At 39.6% G+C, this 24,807-nt stretch overlaps 1 protein-coding gene and 1 long non-coding RNA gene across 5 annotated transcripts in view; one reads left to right on the top strand and one right to left on the bottom strand.

Moving 5' to 3' along the window:
* The window catches only part of MKLN1 (muskelin 1), a 329,771-nt gene that overhangs the window by 268,267 nt on the left and 36,697 nt on the right, over positions 1 to 24,807 (bottom strand). The gene's annotated exons all lie outside the window — the stretch shown is intronic.
* Positions 6,091 to 24,807, top strand: part of LOC145716373 (uncharacterized) — a 31,485-nt gene continuing 12,768 nt past the window's right edge. The window contains exons 1-4 of one of the 3 annotated variants that reach the window (XR_014138998.1): positions 6,091 to 6,220; positions 6,881 to 7,406; positions 11,126 to 11,257; positions 22,618 to 22,708. This is a non-coding gene — a long non-coding RNA (uncharacterized LOC145716373). Of the gene's footprint in view, positions 6,221 to 6,880; positions 7,407 to 10,552; positions 11,258 to 22,617; positions 22,709 to 23,525; positions 23,706 to 24,807 lie in introns of those variants that run through there. The other 2 variants (XR_014138999.1, XR_014138997.1) reach the window with 2 other exon arrangements.

Below are 24,807 nucleotides of genomic sequence, written 5' to 3' on the forward strand. Positions count from 1 at the left end.
TTATAAGCTTGTTGTAAAGATGAAATGCCTCACCTGTTGAAAGCACTCAATTATGCTTAATTTTATTATAATTATGTTTATTACTAAATAGATGTGACTCTAAGTCAATCAATCAAATTCTATTTGATTGGCTATGGGTTGTAAGATGGTTCTTAGGTGAATAACTACTCATTGAGACCTATTGGGGAAAAAAACCCAAACTGATCTCTTGTGTTTAAGGAATCAGGAAGTTTATTTCAATGCCGAATCATGTCTTAACTCCACAGTGAAGGTTTTTTTTAAAAAGATTTTATTTATTTGACAGAGACACAGCAAGAGAGGGAACACAAGCAGGGGGAGTGGGAGAGGGAGAAGCAGGCTTCCCGCTGAGCAGGGAGCCCGATGCGGGGCTCGATCCCAGGACCCTAGGATCATGACCTGAGCCGAAGGCAGTCACTTAACGACTGAGCCACCCAGTTGCCCTCCACAGTGAAGATATTTGAAAGAGAAGATGTCAACCAATTTCTAGAAGTCCAAATTCCTAAATAATCTAAATGTAAGCCATTTAGAATTTCTAAATATTATGTAGATGCTAGGGTACTAGAATAGTTACTTACTTTTAATATATATTTTAATACTTATATTATCAAATTCACTCCATGCTTATTAGACTGATTTCAAAATCACATTTTCATGATGGGACTCTCCCTCCTCCTTTTTTTACATATGTTCCTCTGTATACTTTAATTTGAAATGTAGTAATAACACATTTAACGCTCAATTGAATGGAAAACAAAAAATAGGACAAATGTTGCTTTAAAGATACACACAGCAGATATGTTACAGATCAATTGGAGGTAACACTGGGAATAAAGATGCCACAGATTTTTATCTCCCTCTTTTTCTCTCTCAGTAAAATAGGTAGCACAGAGGTGAGCTAGCTGTTAAGAAAATGGAAATTTTTCCTATTTCTTTTTTATTTTATTTCAGTGAACGTGAAACAATTATTCTGGCTGAGATGGAAGTAATTTATTTCCCAGATTCCTGTTCCTCTTTACACCACGCTGACCAACAGCCTTCCTTCAATAATTGGAGCTAGTCCACTGGTGTTTCACCCCACATGCCACAATGCTAGGGAATCACTGAGGAAATGGGACCAGCATAGGAATCCTCACCACCTTTTTTGTTACAGGGGTTTCTCTGGAAAGGCGTTGCATTCTAGAAAGCACCAACTCCAGCCTGCTAAGTAGGCAGCCTCTGGTAACTGTATGCATCCTGACATTTCAAAAGATCCATTTTATTCAGACTTGCATGAAGCATCTTTCCAGAAGGCATTCAGTTCTACTCTTAGACCCTAGCTTTGTAACCTAAGAAAACGACCCCAAGGGAGCTCACCTCTGACTGCCCTTTGACTCTGTTTTGCTGTGGAAGGCAAGCTGACCTCATAGTGATGAGGTTTGTTTATGGTCTGGTGACTCAGTGTGGTCCTCAGAAGGGCAGCATCAGCATCAGCTGGGAGCCTGTTAGAAACATAGAGTCTTAGGCCCCACCCCAGAGCTACCAAATCATAATCTGCATCTTAACAAGATTCTCAGGTGATTTATATGCTTGTTTACATTTAAGAAGCAGTGGCCTAAGGAATCTGCCTGAGATTTTTTTTTTGCTGCAATAGAACTCACCATCTCCTGTTCCAAAGTTGTATCCATCCACTTTCCACTTCCAGTCTCTACACAGATTTCTCTGCAGTGCTCCAGAGCAAACTATCTCTATTTTGGATGAGTTCCCACCCCGTGGGTCTTGTACTGATCTGCATTTCTATGGTTCGGGTGGTCAAATGTGTATACAGCCCAGCCTACAACTAGCCAACCATACCCATTCTCCAGCAAGTCATCTTGCCCTCCTTCTTCCCACAGCTGGAGCGTTACCATGTTCATAAATTATTGTTAAAGAAGGAAATTACCAAAAGAAAAAAAATAGTCTCCGTAAACCTGCATAGTTTAGAGCTAAAGAATATGTTAAAATTTTCCATCGTGGAAATTTCCCAGCTACTGGGCTCTTTAGATTTTTTTTTTTTTTCAGAGCTGCAAGCAAAGAATGGAAATTTCCAGTTGCAGCATCAAGGACTGCTGTTCTGCTGACTGTCTTGCTCAGCCAGGGTCATCTGCTTCTCTAAGACATCAAGGAATGCCAAGGTAGGTCTGAGAGAACACACACACCTCCTCTGCAGGAAGGAAGGAATGTCTTTGTGCTGCCTCCAAGCTGTGATAAGGAGAGGGGCGGGAGAGGTGATGTGCCCTGCTCCATCCACCTGAGTGTGAATTTTGTTGATCGTTACCACCTATCAGCAGCTTATCGTATTTGACATCTTTCTAATGACAGCTGGCTGACAGGTCTTTTGTTTTTTTAAGAGATCCCTAAGGTGGGTGGGAGATGCAAAGAGAGGGAAGAAACCAACATTTATTGAGGTCTACCCTCCTAAGTACTCTGCCAGCTATTTTATATACATCATTTAACCTTTGTGTGATCCGCCCAAGGTTAACTTCTGATTTCCTGAACCCACATTTTGGAAGCTTCGTTTGTTCTTCCCGAGACAGCTCTACCTCCCCCCAGCCCTCCCAGAAACGAGTCATCTGCAAGCATCCTGAAGGGCTCCTCTCCACCTCTTCAATAATAACACTCCAGTTCCTTTTCATGCCGTCGAAATTGACATGCATTTCCATTCACAGCTGATCCCGATGTCTGAGACAACAGGCGTCCAATAGTTCCTTAAATCCCATTATGTTCTTCCCCATGTCCTCCTGCCGCTACCACAGAAGTCTGATGGTGACAATGCCATGGAAGACCATGTGTAAAGCCATTGGCTTCTTGAGAACAAGGCCAAACACCCTGTCTGGCTCTAGGCTGGAAAGAACGTTCTTAAACCTAGGTTGGGGGGCTTGTCTGGGTGCTTTGGCAATTTTGATTTTGTCTTTAGTAGTTTGTTTCGATTTGCAGGGGATTCTGAATGACTGTAAGGAGTAAGAGCTACATAGGGTTACTCTCTTCTTACTGACAACCCATGGTACCAGGAAAAGAACAGTTAAGGAGGATTTCTGACATCCACTGTTGCTATTTATGCTTATTATTTATTGAGGCAAGTTTGGTAGTAATGAAGATATTCCAGGAATAAAAAAAAGAAAAGTGTCACATGGCTAGTGAGTTTTAAAAAAGAAAATTTATTCCCTACCTGTATTTTTTATCACACCTGTATCCATAGATAGCAATGTTGTCTTTGAATACAGTGACCAATTTTAATGCCAACCCAAAACAGAAGTGGACTGGAATGGGAATGGTCAGTGGGAATATTGTAGGTCTGTTTAGGCTTTAGTCTCAAAAGCTAATGTTTAGTTTAGTCATTGGTTACTTCTCTAATAACGATTTTGCTTATTCTGTTAATCCATTAAAATGGAGTCTGATTCCCTGGTGAAATTTGTCAAGTGGCATTTTAATATGGGTCTGGGTCTCATATGATAGTACCATTCCTCTGACAGGCTTCTTTCCACTCCTCCTCTGCTTCTGTCATTAACTAGAAGATATCGGTCCTCTTAGTTGAAGACACTGATGATTCATACCTGTGGGTTGGGCTGAATAAACATATGATGACTATTCTTTTCCACTTTAGACCACAGAGATGACTTTAAAAAATATATATTTTGGTTGGAAAAATGCTGATCTAGATGCTGTTTGATTGACTTCAATCATGGCCCCAATTCTCTCCCTCTTGTTTCTCTACCCCTGGCAACGTGACTTTTCAGCAATTCACACCAAGAGTTAGAGTCTATTCCCCGGCTCCTTGAATTTAGGCTGGGCTTTGACTTGCTTTGGCCACTAGAATGCAGCAGAAGTAACAGTGTGCCAGGTGCGAGCATAAAACTTCACGTGTGTGCTTCCATTTTCTTTCTTGGAACCCACCACGGATACTTGCCTAAGCCCATGCTAACCTGCTGGGGGATGAGAGATCATGTGGAGTAGAGATGAACCGGCCTAGCTGAGGCCATCCCAGACCAGCCAGCCCAGCGCTAACGTACCAGCTGCCCACACATGCATGAGCAAGCCCACCAAGATCAGTCGGGCCCAGCCTGGATTAGCAAAAACACTCAACCAACTCACAGTCTCATGAGAAATAGTACATGGTAGCAGTTTTAAACCACTTCATGTTAAAGTGGTTTGTGATGAAGCAATAGGTAATGGATAAAGGTGTCCAATTCCCTTCTTTTTTTTTTTTTTACCCCCTCACTGCCAGGAGCTCAGAGTCAAGTCTGAAGACCAATCACAGAATCTGTGTTTATTCACGTATACATATTTATTGAGCTCTTTATGGCTAACATATTTGTAATGCTCTCTCTTCTTGGCAGAGAATTTTAAAAATTTAATAACCTATTGTTTGCCATGTTGGTTCTACACCAACTCAATCTTCTGTCTTAAATATTAGCTGATTTCTCCTTAGCATCCGATTAGAAGACATGACCCTACAGCAAGATTGGCAGATGTTTTCTGCAAAGAGCCTGCTAGTAAATATTTTGCTCCGAGCAGGCAGTATAGCCTCTGTCACTCTGCTCTGTTAAATAGCGCTAAAGCGGCTGTAGACTACATGTACACAAATGGGCATGGCTGTGCTCCAAAAAAAACTTAATTACAAAACAGGCAGTGGCGAGGATTTGGCCCTCAGGCCATAGTTTGCTCACCCTTGATCTAGAGAATCTATGTTACTATGCAAAAACAACTTCATCTATACGATGATCCCATCGACTCTGTTGTTAATTCAGCTCAATCACTTTGGAAAAGCAGATAAATGAAGCCAGTTCACGTCCTCAATGAGAAGACAAGAAGGGGCTGACCACGGCACAGTACTGCGTGGAGACTAACAGCATTTGTACGAAGGCAAGTACTATACCGAACAACGTAAAATTCACCAGACACTGGGTCGGGGACTGGTTATGTAGTCAATGCTAAAGGCCAAGGTGACACAAACGATGTTGCATTTGTTTTGTTTCATTTCCCAGCCTCTGATCTCACACGCTGATTTAACAAGCACACGCTGTATGTCACCACGAGGATGGGACTCTGGCCGTACTTGCCCACTCGGAGCTCCCTGAATGTATTGTGCTATTTCACGGCTCTCTAGTTCTGCACACAATGTTCCTGCTGCCTAGAACACACTTAGCCCTCTTCTCTTACTGGCTAACACCCACTCACTGATCAAAACGAAGCTCAATGATACTGCCTCTTGGAAGACTTCCCTGAGTGCACCTCCACCTCCTCGCCCTCAGCCTCTAGTCCATGCTCAAAGTCTCAGCATTTATTCTACCAAATTAATAATTAAAATAGCTAAGAATGCTTATACGGTGCCAGGTTCCTGTGTGGCAGGCACTGTTAAATATAGTCATGTAACTGAAATTATCAGTATCCTTGCCCATTTCCTCAATCCAGTCATACATTCAAACACATTGATTGAGTACCTCTTTTGTGCTAGGCACAGAAGAGAAATAAAGCCCGAGGCTCTAATGTAGCGTGTAAGCCCACTGAAGGCACATACTGTATCGTATTTGTTTTTACATCTCAACATGTAGCGGTGTCCAGAGCAGAGGTTTAACGTTAATATTAGAAGACCGAATGTATGAAAACAGCAGATGCTCATACAGTGAATAATATGTGCCGGGCAAGGTCCTAACGTGGGGGATTGAAGGCACAGAGAGTTTTTAACTAACGTGCCCATAAGGTCACACATGTGACAGAGCTGGTTCTAGAATCCACTTTCATAACCAGTGGGTGAAATGAAAGCCTGAATGACTCAGCATAAATCTACGCCACTCCTGAAAAAATAATTCAATGGCTGCCTCTTTGAGGGCAGGGGTGGTCCAGCGGTAGCCGTTCTGTGCTTGGGCTTTGGAGTCAAACAGCACGTGTTCACATTTGCTCTCCAGTGCTCAGTGTTGTTGGAAGCATTGACCGTGCCTCCAAAGCGTACCCTCACATTTGCGCACAGCATGTTACGGTTGCATTCCCACTCCAAGTTGATTTCTCCCAGGCCCTCTCCTCCTCTCAGGTGGGCAGGCATCAAGGCTTGAGGAGTAACTCCAGCACTGCTCTGCCATGTGACTGTTGGGTTGTATAGGAGATCCATCCATGCTGGCCTACTCCAAAGGACATGTAAGCAAATTAGCACTTTGAAGAAGGTTGCACGGGAGTGTCCATAATGCTGGTAAGCCTGGATAACCATGTGCATTATTTTAAAGGCTTGCTACCAGACACTCATTGATGGCTTTGGAAGTCCCCATGGAGGCTCCCAGGGAATACGCCACTCAGTGGGGGAGCCACAGACAGTGACTGGCCTGCAGCTGTCTCTGAGGACAGGTTTACTTTGCCAAAAAAGAAAGAACAGATATTTCCAGTAGAATTTTGCTTCTAAAACAAAAATGGGTTTGGAAAGTTTTAGGTTTGAGCATTAGAACATCAGGAAATAAAAGTGCTCACAGATTCCCCGCAGACTTTTGAAGTGCATGGTTCCTCTGAGGGTAGAACAAATGTGCCCATTCTTCTATCTCTAGGCAGTTTTCTTAAAAAATCTTGACTCTTCCACTTTTCTCCCTTTGCAGTTAGGTAAATAGGAGGAGGCAAAGAGGCACTTTGCTTCGTAGTCTCCTTTGATGGCCTGGAGGATCTAACGAAGATGTGCTAAGACTAGCTTCCACCACAAGCTTCCGGTTCTCGTTGGAGGCTCAACAGAGGCTAATAAGAATTCAGCAATTTAAGAATTGGCTCTTGCAAGCAACCATGTGTCACTGGGGAGCTGTGCAAGATTGTATCCGCAAGTACAGGATAGTGTATGAAAAGATATTGTCTTCTCCTTTCTCCTCTACAGGCTTTCCTCCCAGTCAAGAATCAATCATGGGACTCCTCCAGGAAAGCATGTATTGCCTGGCTGGAAGACTTGAGACACATTTGGTTGACCAGTGTTCTTGGGCACCTACAAATGCATGTTTCAGTGCTTGGGTAGAATTTATCATGCCTTATTTTCCAATTAAAATAACACAAATGTTATTGTAGTTATAGCCCATTTCATACAGTTTAATGCTTAATAATTCTCTGCTTGCTTTCTTATGTAAAACTTTTATCTTCCCATCTAGATCATAAACTCGCTGAGGGCAGGGATCATGGCTTTACTTCTTTTCAATCCCCCACAGGACCAAACACAGGCTAGAGAAGCATAATACTGGGTGGTCAACAGGGAATGACCACAGGACAGTGTGTGGAGATCTGGGTGGTTTCTGGGCCCCCGGCCCCATCTAGCTGGTATGAGACCTTCAGGAAGCACTTACATTTCTGAGATGTGATTTCTTCATCTTAAGAGTGCTCCACTTACCTCACTGGTTCGTTGAGAGGATCAGGTAAGATAATGTATGTGAAAGTATTTTGTAAACCAAGATTTGCTAGCTTTAAAGTGTGAGCAATCATCAGAAGAGGGATTTAGTAAAAATTTGATTGATTTGTAATGATAAAATATTGTCTTCCCTTCTTCCCTATATCCAGTTTTTAGGGGTTTTATTTCTCAGCATTTAATTTTATCTGAGTGGCAAAGCCACTCCACATCTTCCTGATACCGTGTAGTGTGCATTTCACCCCATTGTTAAAGTTGGGTTGAAATCTAAGCAAACCAACCAGAAAAGTCACCAAGCATGCCATGGTCACATCTATCACACAGGCCTCCTGGACACCAATGCATTTGTACCCCACTAGAGTTCCACGGCCTTTCTTGTGTCACATCTACCCACTCAAACTGTACCCTAGGCAAGGATTACGTATATTTCTATATTCTAGCATTTACTTGATACATGAGAGTGGCAGATCATCGCCCTAAGCCCAGGCCAGCTGAGAAGAAAATGAAGAAGCTGCACCTTATATGAGAAATTTTACAAAGAGAAGAAACTATGAAACAGACTTTTAGAATGGTTCATTTATTTATAATATTTATTTCCTACTTGTTCTTAGCAAAGAAGCAGTCTCTCTGTAGTACCAGAATTCTATACAATTCATGAGAAAACTCTCCTTTCAAACATGGTTATTCCTCAAATACTTCTGTAAGATATAAAATTTAGTCACAGGGTTTTTTTCCTCACTTAACTCATGAAAGCTGGATGAGTCTATTATTTTCCAGGTTCGATCACAGAGTATCCACTGCAGGACTAAGACACAGGGCTGAAGAATTTTGTTGATATACTGAATCCAAACCAATTGTGAACTCCATTAATGAACATATTTATGATACCTTTTTTATGGGCATATAAAGAGGAATCTGTGTTTCAGAATTAACCGATCCAGAACAGTTTTTGGAAACCTTATTTCTTTTCTTTTTAAAACTCATTACGGAAAGTTTCAAACATACCCAAAGGTAGAAGAATAGTATAAATGACAGGTCCATCGTTATGGACCTGTCATCCAGCTTCAACATAGGGCCAATCTTGTGAATCCTCATTTTTAATCAATATTAGTAGCCAATAAAATTAAACTCACACTACATGCTAATTCAAATCTCATAACATGTTTATTTATCTATAGTTTCCTAAAATAATTGTATTTTTGTCAGACACTCTTCTTTTTCATTCTCGTATCTCTGTCACTTCTCTTGAGGCTGAAGTGGGGCTGGCTTCTTACATAGTCCATACTAGAGGGAAAATACTTAGCGAGAGGACAAGGTGGGACATTTTAAATTTATTACTTTATTAATTTTTCTCTACCTGTGACATAGTGCCTTGCTCCTTTTGACTAAAGTGTTGCAGGAAAATAGTGATAATGGAAAAGGAGTCACTTCCAACAACAGAACTGAGTCTTTGTCCCTTTGCCCCAATGATATAATAGCGAGTGACAGAATGAGGGGTCACTCCATTCTTGATCCTAACAAGAGAGAGAGCCAGCCCCAAGACAAATATTATAACCCAAATGTTTCAAGGCCGAGCATTTCTTGTATGGAATATATTATTTATTAGATATATGTAAAAATTTTGCAGAGTACAAATAGTTTGCTGTATGGAATTATTGTGGTAAGATTCATCAAAATGCATACCAATTTGTAGCCAAATCATACCCCCAGGGAATCTAAAATAATAATAATTTTTTTTAAAGAAGTAAGTTAGGGGTGCCTGGGTGGCTCAGTCGGTTAAGCATCTGCCTTTGGCACAGGTCATGATCCCAGGGTCCTGGGATTGAGCCCCGCGTCGAGCTCCCTGCTTAGCGGGGAGTCTGTTTGTCCCTCTCCCTCTGCTTACCGCTCTGACTACTTGTGCTCGTTCTCTCTCTCCCAGTCAAATAAATAAATAAAATCTTTAAAAAATATATTTAAAAACTAAAGAAGTAATGAAGAATGATGAAGTTGGGTAGAAGTTATATGGCTTTAGCAAAACTTTGGTTTCTTCTTTTACATTGTGCCCCATGATAAAACAGCAAAATTCCTACCTAGATGGTAACACTTGTACCATTCGCTTAATTTTAAGATCCTCAGTTGCTCTTGGGAACAAGTATACTGCTGTGGCATGAAGTGGAAGGTATAATTTGAAGCCAGACTAGAGAAAAAAAGCTCCTTTTAGAAGTAATGTATTCATGAAAAGGTAAAAGTATCAAGAAAGGCTTAATAATTTCACCAAGTAGGGGCGCCTGGGTGGCTCAGTTGGTTAAGCGACTGCCTTCGGCTCAGGTCATGATGCTGAAGTCCCAGGATCGAGTCCCCGCATGGGGCTCCCTGCTCGGCGGGGAGTCTGCTTCTCCCTCTGACCCTCCCCCCTCTCATGCTCTATCTCAAATAAATAAATAAAAAATCTTTAAAAAAAAAATAATTTCACCAAGTAATCTAAAGCTAAATTTCATATGCAAGTTCCTTACAGAACTATAACAAACTTTGTAGAACTCAAGCCTTCCATGGAAAAAGGTTTTAAGACTTCTTTTAAAACCAATACTATGGGAATAGTCAGCCATAGAATGTACTGCAGTCTTACTCACTGTTTGCTTTATCACTCATGAGAGCTTGCTTTGCATTCAGTGAAGACTTAGAGAAATGTAAGGATGAATACTTACCATAATTCATTCCCATGTGGACTTTCAAAATCCAGGATAATAGCTTTTCTTTTTCCTTCAATAATTAGACTCTGAAAGGAATCTGGAAAGTGCTACACACAGGAGTGGTGTTCAGTTGAAACAGGGCTCATTTCCAGCTCTGCTTGCGTTCATTGCTGTCTACGTGTGGTGTTGAAGGGAGTGAGGAAAATAAACTTCCTTAATTATTACATGGTGCCAATGACCTTCCTCTACTTTTGAAGAAATACATTGCATTTCTTCCTTAGTATATTCACAATGAATCTCTGAGATACAGGGATATGGTTATTCAGTCAGAAAAAAACAAAAAACAAAAACATTTAATTATTTAAGAGACCTAAGCACTTCATGTGAAAACTTTCAACTTAACAGAGGGGAGGGAAATAACTCTTAAAATAAGATCAAGCCAGTAAACCTAAGGAAAGGGGAGGGGGGGGAAGGGAAAAAAAACAACAACAATGAAGCATTGTAAGGAATAAAAAAAAAAAGAATAAAAATAAATATATCTATTACCATAAAAATTGAATGAGTTGAATTCCCCTTTCAAAAGACAAACTTTCAGATTATTTTGAAAAACAAAATTATGCTATGTATAAGAAATTCACTTCAAACTAAGTGACAAAGAAAGTTTGAAAATAAATGATTGGGTAGATATATGTCAGACAAATCCAAAACCAGGAGTGACAGTATTAATATCAAATTCAAGGCCAAAAACATTAAATAGGAACAAGAGGATGGAATGATTAAGGGCACAGTGGCAGAGATTGCTAGATGCCTATGCCATCCATGCCCATCCCTTTTTCACCCTTGCTAACAAAACCTCAATTTAATTTGGCACAGCAATGTGTACAGATAAAAACAAATTAATTTTCCTATCCTCTTTTACAACTGGGGTAGACAGTAAGTTGTAAGCAGAAGTTAGTGGGTAGGCCTGCAGATGTCTAATTAAGCTGGAAGCTACTCCTTTCTGCCTTCTTTTTCCACCTTCATGACTGGAATATACATGTGATGGCTGGAGCTGCAGAAGCCATTTTGCAACCATGACTTGGAGAACAGACACCAGATACTAAAAGGCATCAGAGCAGGAAGACAAGTGGAGCTTGCATTCCAGATGACCATGGAGCCTCTATACCAGCCCTCAACTTTTTACCACCAGGTATTTTTTATGTTTGAGAAAAATACATTTCTGTTTATTTAAGCCACTATTATTTTGGTATCATTTTACATGGAGTCAGCTCAATTTCCTGTGGTACAGCTATAAACTTGAAGAAAATATAATAATTGTCAGCTATTACGCACTAAAAAATATAGCATAAAAATTTTAAAAATCAAAACCACTAGAGAGTTTTAAAAAAGAAAAGAAGAGAAAAAAACCCACTAGAAAGACATGCGGAATTTGATGAAATAACAACCATAGTAGTAGGTTTTAATGCAGCTCTTTCAGAATTTGATAGAATATGAAATCAAAAACAAGCAAGAATACAGAAGACTATAATATAACTTACAAGCTTATTACACATGCATGAAAATATGGGTTTATGTATGTGATTAGTATAGAGGAGAAAAACAATAAATTTACACTTTACAAAAAGAGAGCATGCAATCATTTGATAGGCGTATGGAATATTTACAGAACCAATCATATACTTGGCCATAAAGGACAAGAGCTATTGTAATATAGGGTACAGAAGAAAGGCGCCTGCATCTAGACACTCTGCTCCACAGCGTGCTGGCAGAGTGACCTTGGGCAAGTGACTTAACCTTCCTGGGTTTCGTTTCTTTATCTATAGAGTTGGGATCATAATAGCTAGAAATTTTATCTTTTATAATTACTACTGTCTCTCCCAGCCCAGCATTTTCCAGCGTGATGTCCATTTACCTACACAAAGCTGCTGGTGCCGCATGTCACTGACTCTAGGTGGAGGTGCCAGGCCATCAGATGGTCATCACTACTTCCCAGTGGGAGGGTCAGCAGCGGGAATAGGAGGTTAACATTTCTCAGACTGGCCTCAACTGACCAGTGAGCACAACGCTGTCTAGCACAGAATTCAAGAGCACCAAAAGAATGTTAAATGGGTGAATTGTTACTTGCAGGAAAAGAAACAGGAACCATGTTTCCAATTATTCTTCATTTCAGACAACAACTAGCTGTTTCCGCTGGCTGACACAATATAGCTGAATGGGGAACACTATTGAGTAAACTCTGCTGAAAAAAGGATGAATGTGGGCCAGTGAATTTTTTGACACAGTCCCAGCTTTATTTTTGCTTATTGCTGGCAAGCTTCTATGAGGGACATTAAAAAACAATTGAGAAAAACTTTGTAAATAAGGCTTAAAGGACAAGAAGTCTCCATAGCCCCTCAAAATATAAACTTTTTTGTACCAACAAGGCTCATTTGTGACATAAGACAGGACCTCTAAATTTAGCTGTTGGTTAGAAAAAAGAGAAAAACACTTAATATAAATCTTAAAAAAAACCAACATTTCTTAGTATCACAAAAGCAGAACACTGAAGTACTTAAAATATTTTAACATAAAGAAAGTATTTTCATGAGCAAGCACTTTAAAGATTTTTTTTTTTTAATCTATTTATTTGACAGAGAGAGAGACAGCCAGAGAGGGAACACAAGCAGGGGGAGTGAGAGAGGGAGGAGCAGGCTCCCCGCCGAGCAGGAAGCCCGATGCGGGGCTCGATCCCAGGACCCTGGGATCATGACCTGAGCCGAAGGCAGATGCTTAACGACTGAGCTACCCAGGCGCCCCATGAGCGAACATTTTAATATATGAAAATATATGACTCTGAGGATACTATTAATTGTATATTTTAATAATTATGCCATATAAGGGTGGCTGGGTGGCTCAGTCAGTTAAGCATCCAACCCTCGGTTTTGGCTTAGGTCATGATCTCCGGGTTGTGAGATTGAGCCCCACATCGGGCTCTGAGCTGGCATGGAGCCTGCTTAAGATTCTCTCTCTCTTCCTCCCCCTCTACCTCCCCTCCCCCCTCAAAGAAACACATTATTTCATATAAGTAAATTATAAATATATAGGCTATGTTATAAATTATAAGTATTCAATATGTTTATATATTTTTAATAAAATTAAATGTAATAAAATATTAGCTCTATAAACACATTGAAGTTTTATCCCTGAACTTAGAGGGAAAGCAGAAATGAACTAAAGATAGTAAGTTTCCCCCACTCATTTTAGGTCACAAACACTTGATAAACTATCTGACATCAACAGGGAATGAATGGGGCATGTGTTCCTTTGCTTTGGGGGATCTGTAATATCATCAGCAGAGTGATATTTATGTTTTTGCATATTTTCATATGTTTCACCTCAAACATATTGATGAACAAGTAGATAAATTCAGGGTGGTTTTTATTTTTTTCTCCAAAATATATCCTAACTCTCTAGCTGTTCCTAATTTCTCTCAGCATTATCTTGGTGTATCAGTTCTTCACCAATCCTATTCATTCCTCTCTTTAGAAAGTTTTCTGTGACTACAAAATCGGCTCCCACCTTTCTGCTTAGAATGACCTTCTCACTCACTTCTGCACACATAAATAAATATCCTTTCTCAGCATCTGTCTAAGCTGTTGTCATTCACAGAGGCTCCATATTCTTTCTGTGTATTAGAGAACATCAAATTCAGGAAGAAGGTTTTTTTCTCCAATTGTGGGGTTTCAGACTTACTCAGATACAATTCAAACAATGCATTGCATCCCAAGTGAAGATACATATAGGGCACCCATTTATCAGGGAGGAAGACAGAGAGACTGAAACAGAGAGGAGAGAGGCAGAAATCAGACTTCCCCTGTCCAAACCGTACTAGAAGCGAAGATTCTATACTTCTCTAATCCTGCTGATTAGCACAATGCTATCAGGACTACATGAAATGTTTTTTATTCAACTAGGTAGATAGTAGTACATATTTACCAGATTGAATTGATTAAATCAGTGTTAAGAACTACATTAAAGTGATTAGAGGAATTTTTTTCTGGTCTAGATTTTTTTTAAAGGAGATTTTTTTTTTTTAAATCATTCTCCAAACTGTCTTCCTAAAATTTGTATGAGTCTATCTAATCTCCTAAGGCACAGGATCATCTTGCATTCCTGCCTTCTCCCAACACACTGAGGTTAGATGTCTCATGCTGCCCTCATCCTTGTGATGGGAAGACACGCCACAAAGTAATTTTAAAGGATAAAGAAGGATTAAGAAGAACAGAGAAGGGGCTCTGAGGAAAATGCATCATATGAAACCAGCAATCTTTCTTTCCACGTAATTTGTAAAGCTTTTTTGAATCCGTCTTGTCCCCTGTTGTTTTCCCTTCACAAGGCAGGGAACTCAGTTATGCCTATTAAGAACTCCATCTGCCTCAGAAAAAGGACAGATCGAGTGGGGCGGGGTTGTGGGGGGAAAGATGGGGATTAAAAGTCTTTAAAGTTTGAACAAGAAGAAAAGTGAAAAGTGAAAGTGAAATTTAATTGTCAGTTTCTTCTTCAAACTTGACTTCTGGTTACAAGATAATTTGCAGTAGGCGACCACGTTTTTTTACAAACCTAACAGGCATCATCATTCTGGGACTCGCTGTGTCTCTATTCCACTTGCTGGTCAATATCTCACTCAGAATCCAATCATTTACAATGAGTCACAATGCATGACTCAAGATTCAACTAGCTACAGTATTTTTCCTCATATTAGATTTAATGTTCCTTCAAGACTGGCTTGTAGGAGTGTTACTTCCCCACTCCCAGGTAGCTATAGATTTTTGTTACATTGTATCTGTTGTATGAGTGTGTGTGTGTGTGTGTGTGTGTGAATAAAATATAATGTGTACACATATAGTGTTTGAATAGTTGTATAATCATAAACAGGAGGTTAAAGAAAATATTGATTTCACCAATTCACCCAAGGAAAAGACAAATGAGCTAAAACACATACCGTATTACAGAATACATCTGATTTCATTTTTAGAATCAAGTAATTTTTACTCAAATTTTACACATTTGATTCATCATTTCTCATAGGCTAGGGATCGAAATTTCCCTCATACATTTGAATTATTCATCATAGATGTCAAATATTACACAAAGATTTATGGTGAAATTAATACTGTGGATCAGGTATACGTGGCTGCTCCCCAATTGCATTTGACAGCATTTCCATCTTTTGGTGGTTCCTGAAAACTCTAAAAACAGGTTTGCATAAGTCAGAGCCTTTCTTCCTACAGTGAGAACAGGAGACATTTCCATTGGCTTTCATGGTGTGCAAGATAGGTAAATTTGAATTCATATCATCTAACTTTGCTGGGTCTTCAAGTATGAGCACTAATAAATGAATCCTTGTGCAGCTAGATTAATCAGCCCTGAACCAAATCCTTCTAAGACTCTTCATGGCTTCTGGCCAAGGGTGACAGGCTCAAGCTCCTAGGCCTTGCCTTCATAGCCTTTCTCCACTGGCCCCAATTTGCACTTCTACTACATCCCTTTTGTGCGGGTCCCACTAATGTCCTCACTCTTCCCCAAACATATCCTGTACATTTCCACCTTTGGACATTGACTCAAGCTGTTCCTCTCACCTAGAATATTTTCTTTTTGTTCTACAATCCCAACTCTTACTCATTCTTTTTGTACATTTTGTACTTTTTAGTCACACAAAGTAATGCATGGCCACATTCTCTTTGGAAAACTATTCAAACAATATAGAAGTATATATACAGTAAAAACTGAAAGTCCCTATGGATTCTAGCCCTTCCCTCTACTTCCCACCATCTGCCAATGGCACTCCTCCCCTCCCAATTTGCTAGCTACCCTTCCAACTCCTTCTCTCTGCATTTAATATTACAAATACAATTTTTGTTTATTTCCTTTTTAAGTAAGTAGAGTTGAACTATACACTCTGTTCTGTGGCTAGTTTCCTCCTCTTCAAGGCCTCTATTACATTTCCTCTCTCACCTGAGGACCCATTCACTGCTTTAGCATTCTCCCTCCGCCTCCATTACCCTGCCTTGAACCTCTCACTCTTAATATCTGTGGCACTCCATTGGCTTCTGATCCATCTCTATGATGTTGGGTTCTTTAACTGTTGTGTGAGAGTCTTATCACTGGTATGTAAAGTCTTTGAGGGCAGGAGCTTATCTTTATTTTCTGTGGTGTTTAAAACTGTATTATGCACAGAGTAGGTATTCAAAACTAGTTTACTGAGTGAGTGAACTCCAGGTTCTCCATTTCCTGATCTAAGGTGGGAAAGCTCTGCTTAAATGGAGAGAAACACAGAAATGTACGGTAATGTGTCCTTCAGAGTTTCCATAGCCTCTCCTAAGAATTCTCCCAATCTGTTCTACATGGTGGGTTGGCAGATTTGTACACATCAGCTGAGAAGTACAGCAATTCTGTGTCAGGTCAGAGAGCCCAGGCAAAACTTTTCTTCTGGGACCTCTCAGACCAAGGACAGCTCCACCAGTTAAAAACCCTCAGAGAGAAAAACATTCTTACAGTGAAGGAAAGTTTACAGCACAGGCTGATGGAGCACAGGGTCATGAGGAACGCACAGATGATCCAAGGAAAACGCACTCTCAGACTTTTAGATCTAAAATTTCAGCTCTCATGGAACCACTTCTCCAGTGGAATTAATCACCGGCATAACAGTTGCAGCAATTCAAAAAGTCATTCACATTCCCTTTTAACATAAAAGCCATAAAGTCAAACTTGGTGTTTCCTTTAAAAAATGTTATTTTCTCAGATCCTAGAGAAGGCAAAACAACCAATATAACATATCTTGTGTTTCATTTTAAATGCTGTCTCTTTAGTAAGTCACTAAATACTTCTATGCCTCAGTTTCTTTATCTATCTATAAAATGAGTATAACAACAGAGCCTACCCTGTTGGCTTCTGAGCATTAAAATGAAATAATCAGGTGCAGTATGTAGCAAAATCTGATTCATAGTAAGTACTCAAAAATGTTAGCTATGATGAGGATGATTACGTTATGGCTTCTCACGTCTGTGTCAGGAGCTGAAAGGTTTTTCTACAAGGGACTTCAGCCAAAGAAGGCAGACAAGAAAAAACACTGTTGAACTGTTTTAATGGTGAATGTTATGAGCGATATTTCTTGGAAAATTCTATTCAGTCCCTTCAGTCTCATTACAACGAATTTGCTTAGAATCTTTATTAAAGTGATGCTTGAAATAAATGGATTATTAAATGGAAAAATCTTTTTTTTTTTTAAAGATTTTATTTATTTATTTGAGAGAGAGAGAGCACATGAGAGGGGGGAGGGTCGGGAGGGTCAGAGGGAGCCCAATGTGGGACTCGATCCAGGGACTCCAGGATCATGACCTGAGCCGAAGGCAGTCGTTTAACCAACTGAGCCACCCAGGCGCCTGAAAAATCTCTTTTTGTTCGAAATCTCCTCTGAAATGGTATTAGTCATGACTGCTTCTTACATTCCTTTTGACACTTTATACGTCTTCTATTAATAGTTTCAAGTCTTAAGTCCAAATAACCGATTGAAAGGATCTAACGTAATATTTAATAACTAATTTGTTTTATCAAAAGAGTTGCTGTTGGTTTCAAAGGAGAGCTTCTGAATCCTTCAACTGAGGTCATTAATCAAAACAGATAAAATTATTTTAGTTAATAACTAAATGCCAAGATTACTGCAGATAACCAACATAGTTAAAATACTTCAGATTGCTGGTTTTAGTCTCAAATCGTTATTGAGACCCACCCTGTTATTGAGTCCATACTGGGGACATATGCAGAAAAAACCTGAAGCAATGAGCCAGTTACTTCTGACACAAAGACACTCAGCACCAGTCGATTGAGAGTTTCAGGTTGAATAATTCAGTTATTCAATTGTTTGTTTCACCTGGGCAATATCTATATCATAAATCAACGGAGGCCATCTGAATAATTAATGTGTGTTCATCCATGTACAGGCTAAGGGCAGAGGATTTGAGGTCAGAAAGAGAAGGGTTTAAATTTCAACTTGAGGGCGCCTGGGTGGCTCAGTTGGTTAAGCGACTGCCTTCGGCTCAGGTCATGATCCTGGAGTCCTGGGATCGAGTCCCACATCGGGCTCCCTGCTTAGCAGGGGGTCTGCTTCTCCCTCTGCCCTCTTCCCTCTCGTGCTCTCTGTCTCTCATTCTCTCTCTCTCAAATAAATAAATAAAATCTTTAAAAATAAATAAATAAATTTCAACTTGGTAACCTCCTAGGTAAGTGAACCTGGGCAAACTGTCTAACCTCCCAAAGCCCCAGTTTCCTCATCCCTAAATGTGACTAACACTTGTTTTGCTGGCTTGAGAGGATAAAGTGAGGTAATATTTAGAAAGAGCTTAATGTACAGGAGGTAGATATTGGGTCATTTCCTTTTTTTTTAAGATTTCACTCATTTATCTGACAGAGAGCACAAGCAGGGGAAGAGGCAGAGGGAGAGGGAGAAGCAGGCTCTCTGTTGAGCAGGGAGCCTAATATGGGGCTCGATTCCAGGACCCTGGGATCATGACCTGAGCTGAAGGCAGCTGCTTAACTGACTGAGCCACCCAGGCACCCCTTCCTTTTTCTTTTTAACCGCTTCAGTTTCTAAGTTGTGATGATAAAATAGTAAATATATAATATATCAGATGATGATAAGCACTGTGAAGAAGAGCAAGTGGGAAATCCTGAATGTCAGCCAATGAGGGAAGGGGTGGCTAAAATAAGAAAAAATGAAAAAGTAAAAGGAGACATGGATGAGGCAGTTTAGCCTCAGTGCATGCATATAAATATTGTCATGATGCATGAGCAAGTTGTGCTCTTTCAGCCTTCATTGTTTCGTGCTTGTGACCATCACAAACAGGAGGACACAGCCTAAAATTATGCAGGCAAGTGGAGAAGAGGAAGAAGTTAGGAATGACGAGGTGGGGGAGCTAAGCCTTGGGGGACGAATGAGCTGTAGGACCAGTCATTGGTGTCAGTGGCCCTCAGTCCTAAAGGTGGCATCCATTGGCCTGGAAACTCACACTTTCCATTGGTACCCAAAGATGCAGTCTAGAGAGTGAGCTGAGTTGTAGCAGCAGTTTCTTTCTTTCTCTTTCCTTCTTTCTTTCTTTCTTTCTTTCTTTCTTTCTTTCTTTCTTTCTTTCTTTCTTTCTTTCTTTCTTTCTTTTAGAGAGGGAAGGAGAGGGGGGTCAGGGAGGGGCAGAAGGAGAGAGAGAGAATCTTAAGCAGGATCCACGCCCAGCAAGTAGCCTGATGCGGGGCTCAATCCCACAACCCTGAGATCGTGACCTGAGCCGAAATCAAGAGTTGGATGCTTAACTGACTGAGCCATCCAGGCACCACCCCCCCAGCAGTTTCTTTTGATGATTAAAAAAGTTATTGCTTTAAAAATAAAATAACCACATCACAGAAAGGATATAACAAATACAGCAAATCTGAAAGATTTAGAGAAAATAAGCTGCCTAGAATCCCATCAGCCTAATGCATTTAATACCAGCATTTGAATTTATTTCCTCTTAGATTTTCTGTATGCATATTTAAAGATAACTGAAATCATACTGTATACAATTGTGAATTCTGTGCTTTTAAATATAACGGTCTCATAAGCATTTTCCTTGTTGCTAACCAGGTTTTCATAACTATCCTTTTAATAAGTGAATAATATATTATTAAATAAATGAATAGTAATTTACTTATATTGTTAGATGTTTAGAATCTTTCTAATTTCTTGATATTATAAATATCACATCGATACATATTTTCCTGTATATTTTCTCTTCCATATTTTAGATTATCTTCTTAGAATTGATTTTCAGAATTTTCAAAACATAAAATGTTCCAGGACACCAACATTTTATGACTTTTTATATATACTGCCAAATTGCTTTTCAAAGGGATTATATCAATGTATAGTCCCAAGAATGATGTGCGAGAGTAACAAACCTCATTGAACCCTTGAAAATACTGGACTATTACATTATATATATATATATATTTTTTTTTTTTTGCAGTTTCAGTTTCTAGGGTGTGATAATAAACAAGTAAATACTGAGTATATTGGATGGTGATAAGTACTGTGGAGAAAAGCAAACTGGGGAGAGGGAAAGGGACAAGGGAGGATTGATGGTTACTGTTTTATATGGGATGATCAGGAAGGGCCTTTCTAAAAAGATGGCATTTGAGTAAGAGCTGAAGGAAGAGAGGGAGCAAGGTATAAGAATCATCTGAGGAAAGGTGCTTTCAGGCAGAGAAAACACCAAGAAAGGCCCTAAGGCAGATATATGTTAGGCAGTCCTGGAGGAAGAGCAAGAGGGCCAGTGTGGCTCTCGGTGCTGAGAACAGGGGTGTGTGGGAAGAGAGGAGATCAAAGGGAAAGTGGGCAACCAGGACATGTAAGGCTTTATCAGCCATTGTAAGGACTTTCTTTTATTTTGAGTGGGATGGGGAGACATTAAAGGGTTTTGGAAAGAGGGGAGTCAGGAATTGACTTGTGTTTCATATGATTAGCCAATATGTTCAGAATAGATGAAATATGCTCAAAACCAAATTCAGCCTCTTTCCCAGCAAACCTCCTACATGCTCAGCATCTCCATCCTCTGATTCATCAATGCTCAAAACCTCAGTCATTTTTTGCATCTTAAAACCAATCCTCACCAAGCCCTGTCAATTCTCCCTCTGAAATGCATTTGTCTCTTGCATTTGCCTTCTTTATCCATTCCCATTGTCTAAACCCTACCACGATCAACTGATCTCCCCACCTTTTATATTCCTGTTCACCACTTCTACCACTCAGTGCTGTCAGAACAAGCATCCTAGCAAAGCGGACCCATTTATGGGTCCACCCTTTATCTTTGCTGCCCCCTCCTCTAATAAAGTCTAAATTCTTCAGAACGGAATTCAAGCTCTACCACAATCTGATTCTAATGGAGCAGTCAGAACTTACCTCCCATTATTATTCAGAATTAACTGTGCCTTCCTGTCTAACAAGTTTCCCAAACCAGCTGTGCACTTTCTTACCATATACCTCTGCTTACATTGTCTCACCTTCCCCTCCAGCCCCACCCAGAAATCCTACCCATACTTCTAGGACCACCTCACATGTCACCTTCTTCACAAAGTCATTCCCAATCTTCCTGGCTGGAATTATGCTTCTTTTTTTCTTTGTTCCCATAAGCTCTCCTTCATTACCCACACGTTCTGTACCACATTATACCAGTTTTGTGAGTATGCCTTCTTTCCTACTTGGTGATAAGTTCCTTGAGGATCCACAGTCTTGTTTATCTTCGTGTTTCATAGAGCACTTACTACAATGCCTTGAAGATAGTAAGTATCCAGTAAATGTGGAATTTAAATTCCCCTGAGGTTTTGTTGCTAATTTGTTGTTGAAACAGAACCAGGATTCAGGTCATCTGATTCTCAGCTCCATGCATCGTTCCCAATACCATTCTTTCTGAGTTCTTCTTTCTGTGGTTCATTGTCATCTCATCTGAAGTACATTTGAAAACGCTAAGGAATTTTAAGGAAGGATGACTAAACAAAATTAAATGGTGGAATTTATCTCCCATGCAGCTATTTAAGTTAAAGTGAACCTAATTTAGGGGCACTAAAAATTTGACTTTGGGGGTGCCTGGCTGACTTATTTGGTAGAACATGTGACTCTTGATCTCGGGGTTATAAGTTTGAGCCCCATGTTGAGTGTAGAAATTACTTCAACATAAAATCTTTAAAAAAATTGACTTTGACATTAAAAATAAAAATTATAAAACATGACACATACATGTTTAGAAATTTTTTAGCTTCTTAGAGTTTGATTTTTGAGCTGCCCTTAATCTTTTAGGAGTCAAGTTGCCATGTTTCTTGGTATGCTCTAAATTTGTGGTCTGGGGGAGAAAAGAAATAAAGTGGGTGTGATTTGGTTTAACAGCCGGAAGCAACATTTCTAGTTCCTATGAATATGAGAGGGCTTAAACATTTGGGATGAGACCCTGAGGCAAAGTACGATTCCCAATTATCCCAATCCTCCCCATCATGGAAAAATAGCTCAAGGAACTAGTGTTCTCAATTGGGCTTCCCCTTTGGTATTTGAAGTTAAATAAGTAAATTATACTTCCATACATGTTATATATAAGTATATGTAAAGTGATCATAAAATTAAGTTACATTATTTAAAATAGGGTAATAGCTAGCATTAATATGCACATATGAGAATTCTTTTTGAGTGATGAATGCTGATACCTTGGGGAAAAGCAGACCTGACTGAATTAAGACACACATATTTTAGAGAATGGTTTATGGTAGCAGGGAGGAAAAAAGGAAATGGAATAACTCTTTCCCTCCTAAATAGTTGCTGCCTTCTCTCCATTGCAACTCGGAAGAGGTCAGCATTGCTGTGAAAAACGTCCCATTGAGGTTTTCACAAATTCAAATGGAATGGAATGAAATTAAAGCCTTACGTTTTACAGGGGGGAAAAGGATGAAACAGAAAAGCACTAATTCAGCTCACTCTGTCTCACTCTGTTACGGCAGTGACTGACGTGGGAATCTGAAGAGAATTGTAATACAGGATCATAGAAATTAAAGTAACCTGTGAAGTAGTTTCATCTACCTCTTATCCTTGGTGAGTAAGCCCCAAACCGTTACAAAGAGTTAGCATTTAAGAAACTTTCCAATAAGCAATTTCCCCCAGCTATAACCTGAATTCTACCTTATAGAACGACATGGACAGTTTTCTTCTTGCGCTCAACAGGGAGATGTGAAGACAGCTTTTTGCCATAGCTAATGATCATAACCATTTCTGTATCACAGGGGTTATATTTCTGGGCCATGGGGAGACAGCACAGAGCAACGGGTAAGAATTCAGGCTTGGAGACAGAGTTGTGCTGAAGCCACAGCTGTGTGATCACAGGCAATTGACTTAAGCTCTCTAAACCTCAATTTCCTCACCCATAATGTGAGGATGATAATACCATCCAGCCAATCAAATGACTGTGAAGAATAGTCTAGAACAAGTGCTGTCTGATAGAAATATAATTTGACTCTGCAAATATGAGTCACATACGTACTTTAAAATTTTCTAGTACTCCCATTAAGAAAAGTAAAAAGACACAGGTGAAATTAATTTTAGTAATGTATTTTACTTAACATATCCAAAATATCATTTCAATGTGTTAAAAAATTAGTGGGATATTCTACATTCTCTTTTTTGTACTAAGTCTTTGAAATCTAATGTGTATTTTGCACATACCATTTACCTCAACTCAAATTAGCCACATTTCAAGTGGCTACCAGTAAATGATAGGTCTAGAAAAAGGATATAAAGCATTTAGCACTATCCAAGGCCTCTGATGAATGCTACAAAGTTGGGGCTTCGATTTTTATTGTTAATATTATTCTTAGAGAACAGTGTGATCTTCTCAAAGCCTTTGCTTTTCCAGATGGACTCGTCTATGGTGCTATTAGGGGTACCTGGAGAGACTGGGTTACTCAAGACTGAGCCCTCCATTTACTTCAAGGGCAACTTCCTCATGGTCACTCTCTATCTTGTTATATGGAGGGGGCCACAATAAGTAGGATCTGCATGGAGAATATACCCAGTGAATGCCAATGATTTTCAGGTACTGACACATTAAACCCCAAGAAATAGGTACCACCACTCATCTGCTACCTTCTCATAGAAATAGGACAGGATAGGGGCCCTGGGTGGCTCAGTTGGTTAGGCGTCTGCCTTTGACTCGGGTCATGATCCCAGAGTCCTGGGATCGAGCCCCACATTGGCTTCCCTGTCATCGGGGAGCCTGCTTCTCCCTCTCCTCCTTGCTCATGCTCTCTCTTGCTATCTCTGTCTCTCTCTCAAATAAATAAATAAAATCTTAAAAAAAATAGGATAGGACAGGACACTTGCTAATGCAACCATCTGCTCTTATATTTTTTCCCTTACAAGTAGCGAGGTGGTATGCAATACGCTGTGTTCAAAGTTGATTTGATAAGTTAAACATAGCTACCAAAGAACCCAGCAATTCCACTAGGTGTACCCAAGAGAATTATAAAACATGTATTCACACAAAAACTTGTACACAAATGTACATAGCAGCATTATTAAAAAAGGCTAAGAAGTAGAAACAACCCAAATGTCCATCAACTCATGAATAAGTAAACAAAATGTAGTATATGCATGCAATGAAATATTTTTCAACCATAAAAAAGGATGAAGGCCTGATACATACTACACGCATGAATGGATCCTGAAAACATTGTGCTAAGTAAAAGAAGTCCGAATTTTTTGCATGATTCCATTATCTGAAATGCCCACAGTGGGAAAATGCATAGAGACAGAAAATAGATTAGTGATTTTCAGGGGCTGTGGGGAGGGGAGAATTGGGAGTGACTGCTAAAAGGTATGGAGTTTCTTTCTGGAGTGATGGGAAAGTTCTGGAATTAGATATTGGCAATGGTTGTACATTTTGACTATATAAGAAACCACCGAGTTGTTAAAAAAAAAAAAAGTCGATTTGGTATCTTGGGAAGCATTGATCAAACAAACAAGTATGCCAGAACCTCAGAATAGAGAAGTATTTATAAGACTTTAAAATAGAAGAAATCACTCATGCCCAAAATATTATTTAATGGGATATCATCTTTAACTAAAGACGTAATATCAAATCTTTCTTTCCTCTCCATCAATTAAAATTGTTTGACAGTTTACCATTAAGCATGTTA

Source organism: Leptonychotes weddellii, chromosome 12 (assembly GCF_054177405.1).
Source record: "Leptonychotes weddellii isolate Sample4059 chromosome 12, ASM5417740v2, whole genome shotgun sequence".
Classification (NCBI taxonomy): domain Eukaryota; kingdom Metazoa; phylum Chordata; class Mammalia; order Carnivora; family Phocidae; genus Leptonychotes; species Leptonychotes weddellii.